The following is a 22,022-nucleotide window of genomic DNA, read 5'->3' as shown; positions in this document are numbered from 1 at the left end:
ACACAGGATTATAACCCATAGTGAACCCTACACACAGTATTATGCCCCATAGTGGCCCCTATACACAGTATTATACCCCATAGTGACCCCTGCACACAGTATTATGCCCCATAGTGGCCCCTGCACACAGTATTATACCCCATAGTGACCCCTACACACAGAATTATGTCCCATAGTGGCTCCTGCGCACAGTATTATGCCCCATAGTGGCTCCTGCACACAGTATTATGTCCCATAGTGGCCCCTGCGCACAGTATTATGCCCCATGGTGGCCCCTGCACACAGTATTATGTCCCATAATAGCCCCTGCGCACAGTACTATGCCCCATGGTGGCCTTTGCACACAATATTATACCCCATAGTGGCTTCTGCACACAGTATTATGCCCTATAGTGGCCTCTGCATACAGTATTATGCCCCATAGTGGCGCCTGCACACACAGTATTATGCCCCATAGTGGCCCCTAAACACACAGTATTATGCCCCATAGCGGCCGCTGCACTCAGTATTATGCCCCATAGTGGCCCCTGCACAAAGTTTTGTACCCCATAGTGAACCCTGCATACAGTATTATACCCCATAGTGACTCCTGCACACAGTATTATACTCCATAGTGACCCCTGCATACAGAATTATGCCCCATATTGACCACTGCACACAGTATTCTGACCCCTGCACACAGTATCGTAACCCATAGTGAACCCTACACACAGTATTATGTCCCATAAAGGCCCCTACAAACAGTATTATGCCCCATAGTGGCTTCTGCACACAGTGTTATGCCCCATAGTGGCCTCTGCATACAGTATTATGCCCCATAGTGGCCCCTGCACACAGTATTGTACCCCATAGTGACCCCTGCACAGAGTATTATACCCCATAGTGGCCCCTAAACACACAGTATTATGCCCCATAGTGGCCTCAGTACACAGTATTATGCCCCATAGTGGCCTCTGCACACTGTATTATGCCCCATAGTGGCCCCTGCACACAGTATTGTACCCCATAGTGACCCCTGCACAGAGTATTATACCCCATAGTGACCCCTGCACACAGTATTATACCCCATAGTGACCCCTGCATACAGAATTATGCCCCATAGTGACCCCTGCACACAGTATTCTGACCCCTGCACACAGGATTATAACCCATAGTGAACCCTACACACAGGATTATAACCCATAGTGAACCCTACACACAGTATTATGCCCCATAGTGGCCCCTATACACAGTATTATACCCCATAGTGACCCCTGCACACAGTATTATGCCCCATAGTGGCCCCTGCACACAGTATTATACCCCATAGTGACCCCTACACACAGAATTATGTCCCATAGTGGCTCCTGCGCACAGTATTATGCCCCATAGTGGCTCCTGCACACAGTATTATGTCCCATAGTGGCCCCTGCGCACAGTATTATGCCCCATGGTGGCCCCTGCACACAGTATTATGTCCCATAATGGCCCCTGCGCACAGTACTATGCCCCATGGTGGCCTTTGCACACAATATTATACCCCATAGTGGCTTCTGCACACAGTATTATGCCCTATAGTGGCCTCTGCATACAGTATTATGCCCCATAGTGGCGCCTGCACACACAGTATTATGCCCCATAGTGGCCCCTAAACACACAGTATTATGCCCCATAGTGGCCCCAGTACACAGTATTATGCCCCATAGTGACCCCTGCACACAGTATTCTGACCCCTGCACACAGGATTATAACCCATAGTGAACCCTACACACAGGATTATAACCCATAGTGAACCCTACACACAGTATTATGCCCCATAGTGGCCCCTATACACAGTATTATACCCCATAGTGACCCCTGCACACAGTATTATGCCCCATAGTGGCCCCTGCACACAGTATTATACCCCATAGTGACCCCTACACACAGAATTATCTCCCATAGTGGCTCCTGCGCACAGTATTATGCCCCATAGTGGCCCCTGCACACAGTATTATGTCCCAAAGTGGCCCCTGCACACAGTATTATGCCCCATGGTGGCCCCTGCACACAGTATTATGTCCCATAATGGCCCCTGCGCACAGTACTATGCCCCATGGTGGCCTTTGCACACAATATTATACCCCATAGTGGCTTCTGCACCCAGTATTATGCCCCATAGTGGCCTCTGCATACAGTATTATGCCCCATAGTGGCGCCTGCACACACAGTATTATGCCCCATAGTGGCCCCAGTACACAGTATTATGCCCCATAGTGACCCCTGCACACAGTATTGTGACCCCTGCACACAGTATTATATCCCATAGTGACCCCTGCACACAGTATTATGCCCCATAGTGGCCCCTGCACACAGTATTATGCCCCATAGTGACCCCTGCACACAGTATTATACCACATAGTGACCCCTGCATACAGAATTATGCCCCATAGTGACCCCTGCACACAGTATTCTGACCCCTGCACACAGTATTATAACCCATAGTGAACCCTACACACAGTATTATGCCCCATGGTGGCCCCTGTACACAGTATTATGCCCCATAGTGACCCCTACATACAGTATTATGCCCCATAGTGACCCCTGCGCACAGTATTATGCCCCGTAGTGAACCCTGCACACAGTATTTTACCCCATAGGGACCCTTACCCACAGTATTATGACAGATGGTGGCCCCTGCACACAGTATTATGCCCCATAGTGACCCCTGCACACAGTATTATACCCCATAGTGACCCCTGCATACAGAATTATGCCCCATAGTGACCCCTGCACACAGTATTCTGACCCCTGCACACAGTATTATAACCCATAGTGAACCCTACACACAGTATTATGCCCCATGGTGGCCCCTGTACACAGTATTATCCCCCATTGTGTCCCCTGCACACAGTATTATACCCCATAGTGGTTTCTGCACACAGTGTTATACCCCATAGTACCCCTGCACACAGTATTATACCCCATAGTGGCCCCTACACACAGTATTATGCCCCATATTGGCCCCTGCACACAGTATTATGTCCCATAGTGGCCCCTGCGCACAGTATTATGCCCTATGGTGACCCCTGCAGACAGTATTGTACCCCATAGTGGTTTCTGCACACAGTATTATATCCCATAGTACCCCTGCACACAGTATTATACCCCATGGTGGCCCCTGCACACAGTATTATGCCCCATAGTGGCCCCTGCACACAGTATTATGCCCCATAGTGGCCCCTGCACATAGTATTTTGCCCCATATTGGCCCCTGCACACAGTATTATACCCCATGGTGGCCCCTGCACACAGCATTATACCTCATAGTGGCCCCTTCATCCAGGATTATACCCCATTGTGGACACCCATGAACAAAGATAAAAAAAACCCCTCTTACTTACCTATCCCTGGCTCCGCTGTACTTCCTGCTGATCGCGGCCATCTTCAATGACGTCCGAGACGTCATGTGACCCGGGGGGCCTGCGTTGCAACGCAAAGGACGGATGTGATTTCTGGGACGTCACGCAAGTAGGCCCGAAGCCTGACCGGAGAGGTAAGTAACACAGTTTTTTTATGTTCCCTTACCTCTCTTTGGCCTCCGGTCATTATACTCGGGGGTATTTTCAGACCCCGGAGTATAATAATACTGTTTGCGGGGCCCACAGCGTCACTTACCGATCCCGGCTACTGCCAGGATCGGTAAGTAAATAGGGCCTGTTACCGTTTGGAGTAACTCCAGCCAATAACGGCTTTAAAAAAACAAAAAAACAAAAAACAAAACGCAGCGGTATTGGCTGTCGCCGGGCCCCCTTACGTCCCAGGCCCTGTGGCAGCCGCTACCTCTTCTGCCCCGGTAGTTACGTCCCTGGTGTAAATATTTTATATGTTTGTGTAAGGTGCATACATTTTTATTTTTGATAAGAAATAGTTCAAAAAATTGTTGAAATAGTTTATACTACATAATATGTATTGAATATGTAAAAGCAATAAAAAATTCTTGTTTATCCGGATTTCACAATAAAGTGATGATATCTTACCTCTGGTGACTCGCTATTAGCGGTTCTCTTCGTAATCCGCAGGTGTCGATCAGGTGTCTGTAATAAAAAACTGTCGCTTTCTGTCGCTTCTGTCGCTTTCTCACAAGTGGGAGCAATAGGGAGCCGGTCTAATCTCTAAAAGAGCAATCGCTGACTGGCACTAACTGACGTTTCTTTTCCAGGTTTGTAGCCGCATGCTGTGATTCTATTGGCTGATGTTTGCGGCACATGCCAGGATAAGTCATGCGGCACATGCCAGTGCCAGTTATACTGCAGTAAAATATATTACATGTATTCTCTATTATGACAATTAACAGAAATTTAGAAAAACTCAGCATTGAAAGTCACATATAAAAAAAACAGATCAAAAACATTAACATTAAAGTCATGTCAGGAGAGAAATGTAAAGAGCTTGAAATATAAATATTAGAGATGAGCGAACACTAAAATGTTCGAGGTTCGAAATTCAATTCGAACAGCCGCTCACTGTTCGAGTGTTCGAATGGGTTTCGAACCCCATTATAGTCTATGGGGAACATATACTCGTTAAGGGGGAAACCCAAATCCGTCTCAGGAGGGTCACCAAGTCCACTATGACACCCCAGGAAATGATACCAACACCCTGGAATGACACTGGGACATTAGGGGAAGCATGTCTTGGGGCATAAAAGTCACTTTATTTCATGGAAATCTCTGTCAGCTTGCGATTTTCGCAAGCTAACTTTTTCCCATAGGAATGCATTGGACAGCGCTGATTAGCCAGAGTACGGAATTCGACCAATCAGCGCTGGCTCTGCTGGAGGAGGTGTCTAAGATCGCTCCACACCAGTCTCCATTCAGGTCCGACCTTAGACTCCGCCTCCTCCGGCAGAGCCAGCGCTGATTGGCCGAAGGCTGGCCAATGCATTCCTATGGGTATGCAGAGACTCAGCAGTGTTGAGCCAGTTCTCCTCAACTACACCGTGTGCCGGTCAGCCTGTGCGAGCTCGGCACACACTCAGCTCTGCATCACCGCTGGCGTTGGCCAGCATTGATTGGCCAGTATACAGAATCAGTATACAGAATCAGCAGAACCCTTATGCACCCTCGACTCTGCTACATCTGAGCCGAGGGTGCGCTAGAACCCTTGTGCACACTCGGCTCTGCTACATCAGAGCCGAGGGTGCAGTAGAACCCTTGTGCACACTCGGCTCTGCTACATCAGAGCCGAGGGTGCAGTAGAACCCTTGTGCACACTCGGCTCTGCTACATCAGATGTAGCAGAGCCGAGGGTGCACTAGAACCCTTGTGCACACTCGGCTCTGCTACATCAGAGCCGAGGGTGCACTAGAACCCTTGTGCACACTCGGCTCTGCTACATCAGATGTAGCAGAGCCGAGGGTACACTAGAACCCTTGTGCACACTCGGCTTTGCTACATCAGATGTAGCAGAGCCGAGGGTGCGCTAGAACCCTTGTGCACACTCAGCACTGCTACATCAGAGCCGAGGGTGCACTAGAACCCTTGTGCACACTCGGCTCTGCTACATCAGATGTAGCAGATCCGAGGGTGCACTAGAATCCTTGTGCACACTCGGCTCTGCTACATCATAGCCGAGGGTGCGCTAGAACCCTTGTGCACACTCGGCTCTGCTACATCAGATGTAGCAGAGCCGAGGGTGCACTAGAACCCTTGTGCACAATCAGCTCACGCTAATAGAATGCATTGGCCAGCGCTGATTGGCCAATGCATTCTATTAGCCTGATGAAGCAGAGCTGAATGTGTGTGCTTAGCTCAACTACTCCACCGGTGTAGTTGAGCTAAGCACACACATTCAGCTCTACTTCATCATGCCAATAGAATGCATTGGCCAGCGCTGATTGGCCAGAGTACGGAATTCGACCAATCAGCGCTGGCTCTGCTGGAGGAGACGGAGTCTAAGGTCGGACCAGAATGGAGACTGGTGTGGAGCGATCTTAGACTCCGCCTCCTCCAGCAGAGCCAGCGCTGATTGGTCGAATTCCGTACTCTGGCCAATCAGCGCTGTCCAATGCATTCCTATGGGAAAAAGTTTATCTCACAAAAATCACAATTACACACCCGATAGAGCCCCAAAAAGTTATTTTTAATAACATTCCTACCTAAATAAAGGTTATCCCTAGCTATCCCTGCCTGTACAGCTGTCCCTGTCTCATAGTCACAAAGTTCACATTCTCATATGACCCGGATTTGAAATCCACTATTTGTCTAAAATGGAGGTCACCTGATTTCAGCAGCCAATGACTTTTTCCGATTTTTTTCGATGCCCCCATTGTCGTAGTTCCTGTCCCACCTCCCCTGCGCTGTTATTGGTGCAAAAAAAACGCCAGGAAAGGTGGGAGGGGAATCAAATTTTTTTGGAGTTTGCCACGTGGTGTTCGATTCGAATCGAACACATCGAACAGCCTGATATCCGATCGAACATGTGTTCAATAGAACACTGTTCGCTCATCTCTAATAAATATGTTACACATGGCTGATAGTGTGTGCATCTCCATTCTTATTATACAGTAAGGCTTCATGCACCAGTGTATGGCCAGTGATTGGGTGCAGCAGCGATGTGTGTATACAGCACCTGCAGATATATCTTCGAGGCAAGGGCCAGAAGGAAGTGTTGGAAGCAGCAGTGAGCAGGACAGGTAAATATAGCTTAGGGCTCGTTCACATCTGCGTCCGGTCTCCATTCTGCAGGTTTCCGTTTCCTGCACAAAACAGAGGCAGGAGACGGTAACCTGCAGGAGTCTTTCTCACCCATTCATTTGAGTGGGTTTGAAAGATGTCCAGCCGTGAGCGCCGGTGAGCGTTTTATGCTCTCCACCGCGAAACCGGGTTTTTTAAACCGGACACAGAGTCGGACATGCAGTACTCTGTGTCCAATTTTAATAAAATGGTTTTGCGGCGGAGAGCATAAAACGCTCACCGACGCTCACGGCCGGACCAGGTCTGGCAGGTTTTGCAGAAGACGGAAACCACAGAACGGACTGCCGAATGCAGGTGTGAACCTAGTGTTAGTATTTTGTCCTATTTTTAAACATTTCCTGCACCACACCAAAAATGTTTTAACTTGGAAAAACCCTTTCAGTGCTTCCTAGGAGAGAAGACAATGCAATGATATGGACTGGAATGGTACATTAGGCTCAAAATATACTAAAAACGAAATACATGCTCACAAATGAAGAAGTCCTTCTACATAATGACTATGCTTTCTTTGCATGGGAAGAATATGCAAATCTGACTTCCATGATGTAATTAGGATGCCAGTGCCTCAAGTATGCACACCAATAGAGGGCGCTGACTGAGAATGTGCAAGTCTATCTTCCATGATGCAATTAGGAAGACAGAGTCTCAGTCAAGACATCCAATAGAGGGCGCTCCCTTTAACATCATGCCGACCTTCTCAGAGGCCTTTGTTTTTGAAATGATGTTGGGATTTTACCAGATACAGTCTCTCAGCCAAGGACAGCTGTTTTGATGTACTTGCATCTCATCAGCTTGGCGCAGAGAGGACTGGTCTGGCAGAGGTGAGAGGCTTAGACAGCGTTGAGGGGATATCGTCACTCCATAGGGAGAGACCACCATTTAGGTGTGTGGAGTCTTATTAAGCCATGAGCGCTCCACTGTGCAAAGGAACTATGCTTTCTTTGTAATAACTAGGACAGAGACCACCCATTATCATGCAGCATGCTGCAAACACTCAGTGTAATGCTTGGATCAAACCCACTAACACACCCACACACACAGACTGTTTGTAGGAAAGTGATAAATGTGATGTTATGTGGATAGCACAGCTACAGAGCACTTGTCATCAGTTTCAGTATGTTGTTCTAAGTATATATTACACAGTCTGAGGGTTTATTCATATAACCAGTTTACAAGAAATGGACTACTTCAGTCAGCCATAACATTAAAGCTACTGATGGATACTACTATAGGCCATAACGTATGGTCTAATCATGCCCCCATCCTCCCATCCCTGACAGTTCTTGAACAGTGTAGACTATAATGTGTGTGGTTTCCGCACAAAACATGCGGAGAGAAATCCTGCAAGCAGCACTTTTCTCATCTCATGTTTTGTGTGTAAACCAAGCGGAAACCACATGGACTCCATTATAGTCTCTGGGGTTCTCGGGTTTCCTTAGGTGACTACTTTTTTATGCATATAGGTTGCCATTCAGGGGGCCCCCAAACAGACTCCCCAAACGTAAACCTGAACGCAGATGTGAACCGGGACTAAAGTGGCGACTTCCCAGGCCAGTACTTCCTTCGCCATCCTGAATGTGATGAGACCCCTCTCTTGATGCAATGGAAAGTGCTACAAAGCATTCTATGGGGAATTTTATTCAATAAGATGTGAGTGCGTGATGTGAGAGGGCCCTCTAGGCAGAAAATTTTCATTCTATCCCATAAACTGCCCATGGATTTCCAAAGAGGCCTCCAGAATTGCTGGTCTGAGTGTCCATGCTACCCATCACATCTAAAAACATCTACAGTGGGCTTCTGAGCATCAGAACTATACAATGTAGTAAAAGATGAAGGTGGGCTGGTCTGCTCACTACATCTGTGCTGGATGTCCGTCCAATGCAGATCTGTCATAAATCACAGCACACAAAAGTGTTGCAAGCCTGACTTTTTCATCTGATGAATTCAGATTAGAAAGTTGGACACCCAACAGATACCGTTGTAGTCAATGGGGTCCCTCAGGCTCCATTATTCTTATTAGGGGGGTTATTACTGATAAGGAGGAACTATTACTGATATAGGGCACTGTTTGTAAGCGGGGACTATTATTTATAATGAGGCGCTATAATAATTGATGAGGGGGTGCAAAATCTATTAGGCGGTACAAAGGTGGTTATTTGAATTGTGTGTGGGTATAAGGAGAGGTGATTGTTACTGTTTTGTGGGCAGAAAGGGGGCACTATTAAAGGGAATGCCACTGGAAAAATTATGGCCTTGTTGGTATATCAGCATTTGGGGCTCTGCTTTTAATTTTGTCCAGGGCTACAGTTTGTCTCAAATTGGCTGTGGCCGGAGACTCCATCACAGATGTCAACCCAGCCTTACTTGTACTGCACAACCTTACAGGGAAGGTTACATAGCGGAATAACACTTTCTGATAGCTGTAGCATTAGATTTTAGGAATGAGTACATGAGGCACAGTCTGGCAGATTAAATCCCTCAATTTGCATCAGATTAGAGTATTTTCCAGAATGATAAATAAAATAGATCTCCAATAATTTTTTCCTTGTTGGTCTGAGATTTGCAGAACATACACAGTGCACAAACCCCATTGTGTCTTGTATAGTAAATCTCTGGATGTCACAAATAAAGTCATTTCTTTATGATATGCTGAAGCAGTTACAGAATATCTGAAATAATGAGTAATATGTGCCGTATGCTCCGGAAAGTGAGAATATCAGCCAAGTTGAGCACTTTGTATACACAGTACACACACAGCAGCGGAGGAGTTACACTGTAATATATGATATTATTTCCATATAAAGTAAAAGAACATCGCTCTTATCAACACGAAACTAGAATGTTCTGAGCGGTGGCCACTGCATCGCAATTCTGATTAAAAAGAAAAGAAAAAAAAACATCACAGCACATCAAATGTGATGTGAACGGGACCTAATCTGAACCTTGGCAGCATAATTGTGAGAATGTTGAATACATAAATATTTTATTAAAAAAAAAAAAAAAAAAAAAAATTAACTTCGAAATATTGAACTTAGTTAATCTAATTATAAAGTTCTGCAGTTTTCCATGTTTGTTTCACCTGAACTGTTAGGCTTAGAGTTCACACGGGGTATTTTGGTTGTGCGGTTTTTCTGCACGTTTTTTACACGTGTAAAAAATGTCATTGAAGTCAATGGGAGTCTGATTTTTACATGTGTATTCTTTGACACGTGTATTATGCAAAAATGAGCATGCGTTTACTCCGTGTGCACGGGCCCTAACATGTGATTTTGGCTATACAGTGAATACTGTAAAACCCCCCAAAAGTGGCGCAAATACGATTCTCTATTTCCACCTGTCTATTTCTGACAACTTTTTCAGGTTCCCAGTACATAATATGAACTATTAAATGGCACCACTACAAATTACAGTTTGTCCCACAACAAAGAATCCATCATACGGCACTGTAAACAGAAAAGTAAAAAAGTTATGGCTTTTGGAAAGAGGGGAATAAAAACGAACATCAAAAAATGGCTGCGACAGAAAGGGGTTAAATCCCATCCACTACACTGTTACAGTATATCACAATGGGCTAGCTTCTGGTGATTCCACCATTACTAACCCACTGCAAACTTGCCCTGTGTCTCCCCATGCTTAAAGAGGGTATTTTTGACTTTTGTTAAAGATAAATGTCATCAGATCATGTCATACTATTCCAATTTATTATGCTGCGTTTGTCTGCTATTAATGTTGCAGACATTTTTTTGTCTGTTCCATTTATCTAAATAGGATTTAGAGCAACCCATGTAATTACTGCCAAAACAATCCCATTGAGATGAGTGAAACTTATTGCCAGTCATATAGATTTCTGCAACATAATGGTTTCGCCCTTATGCATGTACAAAAAAAAATAATTCTATATATATAAAACAAACTGTAGGTCGTTAAAGTCTGCCACCTTGTGGCTAGTTGTAAAAATGTAACTGAAGTGTCAATATTCAGTGAAAATCTGCAGAAATTCTACATAGAATTTTTAAACATTATCCAAATTATACCAATTTACAAAAAACAAACTACTAATTTGCTAATAAAATCTGCTACAAATCCTCCATAATAGAACATTATTTATCTGGCAGTATTCTGACAACTTCCCAACAGTCCCCATTTTGATAGTAAACCACAAAAGGGTTGGGATTTATGTAAATGTAAAGTGACGGAGTATCATATATATATATGCAGAAAAAGATTAGATGTGCATATACAAAATAAAGTTATTTTCATATATTATGGAAATATTTGCAGTGCCATAGGTGCTTTATGGCCATTGTCTGGGTGTCACAGTATGCATCTCTCACAATGTTAGTTGTCACTCAGGTTTAAGTGTCAGTGTACACAGTTTTTTGGTGCTGATTTTGACGCTGAATCCACATCAAAATCAGCCTCCAAAAATAGCCTCCCAATAGAGACATGGTTCCTGAAAACTATTCTAATAAATTCTGCCCTCTGAAAACTGTTCTGTCCCAATGTGTTCTCACACATCAGTTTACATCCACATGTAAATGCGTAACAAAATGTGGGGTGCAATTTTTTCTTTAACCCCTTGTGAAGCTGAAAAATTTGAGACTAAAGTAACCCAGTGAAACACCTGTAGGGTCAGAGTAATTACTATACCCCTTGATAAATTCCTTGAGGGGTCTAGTTTCAAAAATGGAGACATTTGTGGAGGGGTGGGTCCACTGTTCTGGCACTTCAGGGACTCTGTAAAAGCAACATGGTGCCTGAAACAGACTCCAGCAAAATCTGCCCTCCAACATCCCAATAGTGTGGCTTCCGTTCCCACATCATTGAACAAGGACAGCAGCGGAGAAGACAGCGTAGGAGCCGGGGGACAGGTAAGTAACAGTAGTTTTTTTATGTTTTTATTCCCCTGGGTCTCCGATTATTATACTCTGGGGTATGAAAAGACCCCAGAGTATAATAATTGTTTATGGATGTCCACAGTGGGACATAATAGTGCGTGCAGGGGCAACTATGGGGGATAATACTGTGTGCAGGGGCCACTAAGGCAGTGCCGCACCTCCCATGAGGCGACCTGAAGCGAGCGCTTCAGGCGGCGCTATGGCAGGGCCTCAGGGAGGGCGGCATTTTTTCTTACCTAAGCCAGTCCAGGACAAGCTGTCCTGGACTGGCTTAGTACGGAGCGGTGGATTGGGGAGGCCACTGAAGCAGCGCTGCTCCGGCAGCCTCCCCTCACACTCAGGCAGAGAGCAGGCCTGCTCTCAAGCCTGTGAATGGCGCTAAGCCCCGCCCCTCCGCCAAGCCCCGCCCCCTCACACTCAGGCAGAGAGCAGGCCTGCTCTCAAGCCTGTGAATGGCACTAAGCCCCGCCCCTCCGCCAAGCCCCGCCCCCTCACACTCAGGCAGAGAGCAGGCCTGCTCTCAAGCCTGTGAATGGCACTAAGCCCCGCCCCTCCGCCAAGCCCCGCCCCCTCACACTCAGGCAGAGAGCAGGCCTGCTCTCAAGCCTGTGAATGGCGCTAAGCCCCGCCCCTCCGCCAAGCCCCGCCCCCTCACACTCAGGCAGAGAGCAGGCCTGCTCTCAAGCCTGTGAATGGCACTAAGCCCCGCCCCTCCGCCAAGCCCCGCCCCCTCACACTCAGGCAGAGAGCAGGCCTGCTCTCATGCCTGTGAAACGGCGCTAAGCCCCGCCCCTCCGACAAGCCCCACCCCCTCCGCTAAACCCCGCCCCTCCCGGCAGGGGGGGGGGGCTTTCTCTCGTTCGCTTCCGGCGGCGAGAGGGACAGGTTCACCCCTGCACTAAGGGACATAATACTGTGTGCAGGGGCCACTATGGGGCATAATAGAAATGCGTAGGAGGGGGTCGGTCTAGGTTTTCGGCGTCGGTGTCGGGGGGGGGGGGGGCATGTCAAAAGTTCACCATGGGGCCCCGCCATTCCTAGTTACACCATGTGGCCATACATTAGATTACATCTATATCCACATTTGGAATAATTTCATGGTCGGGAGAAATTGCACAACAGGTTGTAGAATACACTTTCTCTTTTACCCCCTTGTGAATGTGTAAATTCTAGAGCTAGTGACAAAAATTGAAAAGTGTAAATTTTACCTCAATTTTGTTTTAATTGCTGTGGAATTCTTAAAGGATTAAGAAACTTCCTAAATACTGTTTTCACTTCTTTCAGGAGTTCAGTTTTTAGAACGGGGTGAATTATGGGGGTTTCTATTAGAGAGGCCTTTCAAGAACCCTTCACAACTGAACTGGTCCCTTGAAAAATGTGTTTTGGAAATTTAGAAAATTATTGTTTGACTTGTAACCCTTATAATATGTAAAAATCATGAAAGGGGGATTAAAGTTTTAATGCAAAATAAAGCAGAGATATGGTAAATTATATGTATGAAGTAATTTGGTTAGAAAATAATCTCAGAATCACTTTGATAACTTAAAACATCTTAAAATTATTTCCACATAAAGGTTTTCTGGGCAGTCAACATTGACCGGATTCCTGTGTCACTACCATTATGAGAGCTGTGGGAGGAGTCAGCCACAGCTATCCCAGGTCGCCTGTTACCTACAGCCTCAGGCTTTGCTTATAGGCAGCACCAGTAACACCGCCACCCCATGCTCCTGCTTCATCACTGCCTGCTGCCCTGTGCACCATCACAATCTCAGGGGGTGACCATACTTCTGTGGGAGGACACTCCAATACATCAGCAACTGCACAGCAGGTTGAACCACTTGTGTACAGAAGTAATGTGAACCTGACCACTGTGATTGCCTTCTACCGGGCCATGGAGAGGAAGTTGGCTCAAGAACTGTAACAGAAATCCAGATTGCTGAAGTCATCAACATCATCCATGCCATCCTCACCTCCTGCCATTGGGATCACCATCTGTAGAAGCTGAGCACTGAGGAGGCTGCCACCAGTAAGCTTTGTGCCCCCCAGTCAACACCTGATTGGGGAACTCAAGATTTGTAACGCCTGGAGTTATTACCTGCATTCTCTTTCTAGTTGTACGTAGCCACCAAGTTTTTGGCCCTTATCTTGGTGTTGAACTAGTGGACACTATCCCAGGTACTTCTTGTTTTATCATACAGTGCGAACAGAGGATACTTCCCCAGTTCATCCTCTTGTGTTATTTCCCATGCTCCAGGATTGGACACCTAGGCACCTGTGCTCCGAAGTCCCTTATGTTTTTGTTGAGGCCCTGGGATTGGACACTCACACATCTATGCCTCATGGTCCTTTTTGTATTGTCGATGCCCCTTTTCCCCATATGTTTTCCGGTACCTGTGATGGACACAAATGTACTTGTGCCTCAGGTACTAGAGTTTTGCCCACGTTCCCCTTTCTTCGACCTTCGACCAGACTGTCCATTGTTGTATACATCGTTTTGTTTAACCCTTTCCTGTAATTCCTTCCATAATGTAGGTCTTGTATTTGCCAAGGGCGGCTTATGTTAAAATGGGGGGGGGGGAGGGATAATTGCAGCATCAATGCTTATATTTTGCAGGTCTGTGTGTCTCTGGGTTATGTTTGTATGTCCTATCTATATATTCTGTGTTATATATATATTTGCTGCTTCCCCTTTGTTATTTCCCTGTGGCTCCCCTTTGTTCAAACTCCCATACATGGTACAGCCTTGGCCTATCACAGGCCATTGGGTGGGGTCGAGGAGTTTTAGGTCCATTACAGCCTCAGTGTTAGCGTGTGAGAGTGCACTATGGGGTAGGAGTTCCTTTACAGCCCCTGAGGTTAAGGCTCATCTTAAGACAGCCTTGAGTCAGGGAAGACCAGCTGTCAGCACTTTGGACATTGCACCAGGAGGAGTAGTGGAGTCCATTGACAGGAGGTATTGTCCCGGCACCTTCTACAAGGTAATCAGACCCCTGTCAGGACTACCCTGGAGTACAGCCCCCGGTATCTGCTGCTGGAGGAGGCTGAGGAGTGGAGTAGTTTGCCTAAGTTTACATCGTCTATTAGTAAATCTGGGCTTGAGACTTTCAAGGTTGAAGGTTGAACATGGTTTAGTATTACAAATGTCAAGTATATAAGCTTCATATCTGTAGACTAGATTGGTCCTCATATTCGTTAAAGAAAGAACAAAAAAGAAGCCTGGTCACAAGAAAGAAACAAATATTGTGTATAGACTGAAAATAACAGCCTGACACTTCTTTCTAGAATACGGGCTCCTATATATAGACATGCCCACTACACAGGTATATATCCCTGTACAACCTTCTAGTAATGAAGAACAGTGTAAACTTACAAATGTAAAATGAGACGAGCTGCCTTTATTTATAGGGTGAAATATAGGATAAAAATCTGCAGCTTTGCACCAACATAATAAGCATGCCATGGATGTGATAATGTGTAACATGCTGGTATTTCAGTGATGATATTTTTCCTTCCATGTACAGATGGCATTTTGATAACCTCATCCACATCTATTGTACTATAAATTGCCACAGATTACCAATTCCTCCACATCCGACTCACACACAATTTCCGTTACACAGTTATACAAGGAAGCTGAGAAAAGTATTGGGTTATACAAAGCATGAAGCAGAATTTCCATTACAAAATCTGTAACTGTCCCCCAACTACCATTACACTAGTCTCTTCTTATGTGACAACAGAGCGCGGGTGTGACTGCTACCCCCAATCCCCTATAGCTGCTCTATTAACTGTAACTAGGAGTCAGAAAGAACCTTATGGAAGTTGCATCATGGGATTCCAGAATTCATTATTAGAGATGAGCGAACAGTAAAATGTTCGACATTTGATAATCGTTTCGAATAGCCGCTCAATATTCAACTATTCGATGGAATATCGAACCCCATTATAGTCTATGGGAGAAAATGCTTCGCTACAGGGGATCCCACCATTCGACTCAGGAGAGTCACCAAGTCCACTATGACACCCCAGGAAATGATGCCAACACCCTGGAAAGCAACTAGGACAGCAGGGGAAGCATGTCTGGGGGCATCAAGTACCTTTATTATGTCGGGATCCCCTGTCAGCTTGCGATATGCCGGAGCTGACTTTTTCGCTTAGGAATGCTTTGATAGCGTTGATTGGCCAATCTACAGAATTCAGCCAATCAACGCTGGTTCTGCCTGAGGAGGCGGAGTCTAAAATCGTTCCACAGCAGTTTCCATTCTGGTCCGATTTTAGACTCCGCCTCCTCCGGCAGAAGCAGCGTTGATTGGCTGAATCAACGCTGGTCAATGCATTTCTATAGCGAGATATAGCAGAGCTGGCCGTGCAGTTAGCCTGGCTACTCCGGACAGATGAAAGAGCTCTGCACTACACCCAACCAGCTCTGAAACCCGGACCATGGACCGAAGTGGACCAAGAACAGGGAGCTGCAGGTAAGCGGACACCGGGGGGGTTGGGGGGTTTGTAGTACTAACATGCTAAGCTGGGCTATTCCTTAGTACTGCTAACACGCTCAGCTGGGCTATTACACTAAGGAATAGCCGAGCGTGTCAGTAGTACTAAGGAATAGCCAGCTGAGTGTGTAGGAGATGTAGAAGAGCTGGCAGATACGCTGGCCAATGCATCCCTATGGGAAAAAGTCAGCTTGCACATATCGCAAGCTGACAGGGATTCTGACGAGATGGAGCCCCAAAGAGCTGGGTGAGTAACATTCCCCCCTAAATAAAGGTAATCCTAGATAACCCTGCCTGTAGATCTGTCCCTGTCTCAAATTCATATAGTTCACAGTACCAAATTAGTCGAATGGTAAATCCACCATTCGTCTAAATTGGAGGTTATCTGTTTCTGGCCGCCAATTCCTTTTTCTGATTTTTTTCCCCTGCCTACGTTGTCGTAGTTCCTGTCCCACCTCCCCTGCGCTGTTATTGGTGCAAAAAACGCGCCAGGGAAGGTGGGAGGGGAATCGAATTTTTTGTGAGTTTGCCACCTGGTGTTCGATTGGAATCGAACGGCCTGATATTCGATCGAGTATCAATTTGATCGAACGCCGTTCGCTCATCTCTATTCATTATAATTGTAAATGAAATAATTATTCACACACAAAAATAGAAAAAATACCACGGAGGCGATAAAGAAAGTTAATGTGAAGTTTATTCTATGTATTTTATTCTATCTATTTTTATATGTGCTGGTTACCTCCCATCACTCACGAAGAGCGTACAGCAACACTCAGGGCAGGAAAAACCCCCAGTGGAGGAAACCTGCAGGGAGACCATGGCCACTGTATTGCCCCTCCTCTGGGCATACTAAGGGAGGCGACCGCTAGAGCATGTATCAGTGTATATGTGTATGTGTGTATGCGTGTGTGTGATGATTGTGTGTATGTGCAGTGACTGTGTATAGTGATGTAACGAGTATGTGTGTGTGACATGGAGGATACTTCTCTCCTTGGTTTAGGTCTTCATCCATCCTGTGCTGTTCTTCTCTTTGGACGTGTCCATCGTGTCTTCTTAGTTCTTCTTCTTCTTCTTCTTCTTGGTCTGGTTGCTGTACATTTAAGTAGAAATGATAGAAGGAAAACTTTAGTAACACATTAATTGTAGAATAGAAGCAGAGCAAAGTTACCAAGATCTTCTACATCAACTTCTTATTGAAAAGGTATTTCAGGTTCTACAATATGCCATAACAATCCCATAGAAGTGGCTCCAACCCCTGACCTCCTTGGCCAGAAGAAGATGCAAAGGGACTGTTTGTTATTTTTATTCACCCCCTTGGGGCTGCACTTATTATATTCTGGGGTCTAAGATGACCCCAGATATAATAATAGAACTTTTGGAAAAGAAGGGGGGAGGGGCGAACCTCACAAATATTTGTGGAAACAAATCTAGTGAGGTTTGCCCATTTGTACACACCAGCATTCATGGCTCTGTTCAACCAAACTGATCTGCTTTTTAATTATTCATATTTGTATCTATATTTACTATTAAAAAAATAGATCCATTGAACAGATCTGCTGAATGGACAGCAGAAACGTCATGTGAATGGCCCCTGACTTGAATTTCTCTTCCACACAATGGATACACTTACCTGAGATGATTATAGCTGATGTTCCGGGTTCCTCCTCTGCGTCTGTCTGATGATGAGAGTCTTCTGCCTCTTCTTCCTTGCTCGAATCTAGAATGGGGTTACAAAGAGAGCAGGTTGGAAGGGTGGTCCATGGGCCTCTTATGGTGAATTCTGTAAAATCCCTCCTGAACCAGCGTATAGCCAGGCTGTGATGGTCTTCTCTCTGTCTCTTCCATGCCCAGTGGTCGGGGTCTTGTTCCATGATCTAGAATTTAACATAATCTAGAATTATTAGAATCACCACAAGCTTTAGTTCAAAGTTTACATCTTTCTGTTTTATGCTACACACCAGATCGCAGGTTTCCTTTTCTACCCAAGCTCTGAAGTCCATCTTGATGAGCATTAGGTCACGAAGGTGAAGCAGCTGGATCCTCTTCATCTCCAATGTCCGTCCAGGGGTCCAGGCGTAGATCTCCTCTCGAAATTCCAGATCCTCTTCAAACTGGTTGGCTAAAAACCTGGAAGAAATAAAAAGTAGGGCAAAGAAATTATAGAACATGTGAAAAAAAGATAATGAGGAGAGCTGTTGTCTAGTAGTGTATACATGACATGATAATAGCAGAGTGTTGTAGCTCACTATATCTATGGTTGTACAATTAATGGCTGTTATAAGCCCATAAAGGGAATTTGACGACTGTCTTCTCTGAAACACATACCATAGGTACAGATTGGGCTAATAATAATAGAAACTTACAGAGAAGGAAAGAAATACTGGTGATATTCCTCTACACGTAGCTTGGCTCTTCTGAAGTAGACCAGGACCATCGCCAGGAGATACTAATGGGATAAAAGGAGAGTTAGTAGTTTGTCATAGATTTCCTAATACATAATAGTATGCAGTACAGATATATGAGATCAGTATATTCTTGTGTATACTGATATCTAGTTACAACCTGACTGCCGCATAGATTAGGGTTATATTTCTTTGTATAGCATCTACTACTGATATCAGGTCATAGTTTTAGAGCTCAGGAATATTTTCTATTCTTTCCCTCTATAATAATACCTTGTCCGAGATCTTCAGACATCTGTCCCTGTGTAGAAAAAACTTGATGTCCTCGTCGTCTATCAAAGTAACAAAAATAAGATAATAGGTTAATGTATTTCATCAATACCTTCTGATATGTTCAGAACACCTTTATATCTACGGCAAAGTAACAAACTGCTTTATCTTTGTGTATACTTTACTGATACATTGTATTCCATATACTATACTATATTCTGTATATAAGTATACTACATCTCATTAATATAACACATTGTAATAATACTGTGTTTCCCGGAAAATAAGAGAGTGTCTTATATTAAATTCTCGTCCTAAATATAGGACCTGTCTTATTTTCGGGGGAACGTCATATTTTGGTGCGACTGCCGGCTGACAACCGGCATTCATGCCGTCACTTCCTTAGCAGAGTGCCGGCATGACTGCTGGTTGTAGGTAGTTTAGGGGAGGGGCGGCGGAGGTATCGTATTTACCTTCCCCATCTTCGTAGAAGCGCTGGTGCTGCTATTCGTCCCGGCAGCGGAAATGGTGGGCGGGGCTAAGCAAGGCTTCCGGCTGTTGCGACAGAGAGCCTCCCTCATGGGCATTGCAGCCGGCTGGATGCTGTGCACTGTGCTCCGTGTGCACAGGAAAGCCGGCTGCTGCCTCTGCCTCTTGGATGAGCTGGGAGAGTGAACTCCCCACAGCATATGCACAGCGGGCATCTCCCAGCTCATCCTACAGCAGCCAGAACAATGGATACAACAGCAGAGGCAGCAGCCGGCATACCTGTGCACTCTGAACAGTGTTCGGCCGGCTGCAATGATTTCTGAGTATGCCTTATTTTTGGGAGGTACCTTATATTAGGCAATCCAACAAAAAAAAAATCCATGCCTTACTTTCGGGGGGTGTCCTATTTTCAGGGAAACACGGTAATAATCCTAATAAATAAACATAATAAACTCCACAGCAGTTCTGTAGAGTGAACAGTAACTTAGCTGAAGGACAGTGGGGAAATTTATTGTAGAGGACCTTTCATGTTCTCAGAGATGTGCGGTATTACATACTGCAAGAAAGCCGAAAGTGAGCTAAATAGGTGGTGACGTATGCCCCGCCCCCCCGACAGTATAAGGCTATAGACGTTAAATGACAGATGCAAGTGGAGCCCCCTATGTCTGGTATCTGTCTGTATTCCCTCAACGTAAAAAACATGACAGAAGAAAAAGTCATGCATGAAGGAGTTTCCCTTCGGTTACAAAAGTAAACAACCATCAAACAGCATCCACCATTTTGTTTATATGAGTGTCAATGGGAAGAGACACAGACTAAGGGGCTCTGTCTGCATCCCTTACTCTACCAGCAATAGGAAAATTTGTTCTCGTACCGTGTTAGCCAGTGGGTAGGAAATATAAAAAAACAAAAAACTAGATAGTCTTCAGTAGTTGATACCTTTTTAATGGCTAACCAATAATGATGACAGATTACAACGTTTCGGAAGTCTAGGTCTAGAGTTCCGAAACATTGTAATCTGCCATCATTATTAGTTAGCCATTAAAAAGGTATCAACTACTGAAGACTATCCAGTTTTTTGTTTTTTTATATTTTCTACCAGCAATAAACATTGACAATGGTTGTGTGAACCCACCCTTAGTGTTAGCCTGTGAAAAGGCTGGCACTAAACCCTCAGTTATTACACTGGTACACAACGCTATCAGGGGTGTATCTTAAGAAAAGGGCAGGCATTGGAGAAGCCGTGGCCTGGTATGCGAAGGGTCAAAAACTGTGGCCCTTCCCACCCTCCTACTTGTTATATCTGACTGGGTATAAAAAACTGCCAGATATAACAAGTAGCAGAAGTCTGACATTACCCGGGTGGGAAGGGCCACAGGTTTCAGCCCTCCCCAGTGTAATAATACCAGCCTGTGGCCGTGCCACTATCCAGCAGTCTCTTTGGACCCATTATGCATACTTTTCTGTAAAAATAAGATACTTTCTGTCAGGTTGTAGGGGCTGGAAGGAGTATTTTACCCAGGAGTTTGAAGAACGCAGTCTGTTCTCTCTGCAAGCTGTCATCCATCTTCCTCTTCTTGGATTCCTCCTCGGGGTCCGTCCGTGAACTGTGAGAGAAGAAACTATATTAAGCCTCACGTTCACGACCCATTATAGTTTATCCAGGTTCCAAAATATGGTTAAAAAAGGGCTTGTATGGGACCATAGTGGGCCACAATGTGCCTATGAATTAATATTATGGCATATAGAGGTTTCTACTATTCATTCTTATGATATCTGAGAGATTGTATATAGAGCCATGTGTCATCAGATGCAATATTAAGAAGATTTCTTTCTCTTAAATACACTGCATTCATCTAGGGGAATAATCTTCCGTTGTATAAAGGGCCCATTCATAGGTACAAGGAGTGCATATGACTCTGTAGTTTAGAACCCTACAAACCCCAAGTGACAAAATAGGTGAATCTGTACACAAGTCTGGTTTTTGCAGTATAGTATGTGTAAGGTGCAGACACTTAATAACAAAGGGCAGCATTCACCCTGGTCTCCTCATGGGTAAATCTTGTATTAAAGTGGCTGTCCAAGATTAGATATTGATGTGCTATCCTTAGATTAGGTCATTAATATTACTTCAGTAGCTCCAACATCTGAACGCCCCCCTTCCTACATAGATCAGATGATATGGGTAGAGAGTTGGCTCCTTAGATGGCTCCTTAAACTGTGTAGTGTCTGTGCTATAAGTGAATGGGAGCTGAGCTGCCATAGAACTATAAGGCCACTACATAGTGGATGAAGCCATCTACTACTGGCTCTGTGTGGAAATTAGATGATAGGTGGTGGTGTCAGTTGGCAGACTCTTACTGATCTGATATTGATGACCTATTCTAAGGACAGGCCACCATTGACAGATCTTTGTAATAGAGTGATAAACACTATTGTACTTACGTCTCCTCTTCATACTGGGCAATACGTTGTCTCTTCCTCTTCCGCTTCATCTTCTCTTCATCCAGGGAAATGTAAAGAGAAAGAAAATTGTACACAAATACTTGGTAATATGTCTTAACAAGACCTTACAGAGAAGTTTAAGCATAAATTTTGGGAAATCTAACACCACAACACCGCTCAGATGTGCTGTGCTATGTAAGAGCAGGAGAAAAGCTATGCCCTGTGATATATAGGTTCGTGTGATTTGGAACAGGTTTTCTAAGTAAAGGAGCGTGCACACAGAGTAAACGCTCGCTCATTCTG

Source organism: Leptodactylus fuscus, chromosome 4 (assembly GCF_031893055.1).
Source record: "Leptodactylus fuscus isolate aLepFus1 chromosome 4, aLepFus1.hap2, whole genome shotgun sequence".
In the NCBI taxonomy this organism is placed as follows: domain Eukaryota; kingdom Metazoa; phylum Chordata; class Amphibia; order Anura; family Leptodactylidae; genus Leptodactylus; species Leptodactylus fuscus.
The sequence above is the reverse complement of the archived record's forward strand: the minus strand, read 5'-3'. Positions refer to the sequence as shown.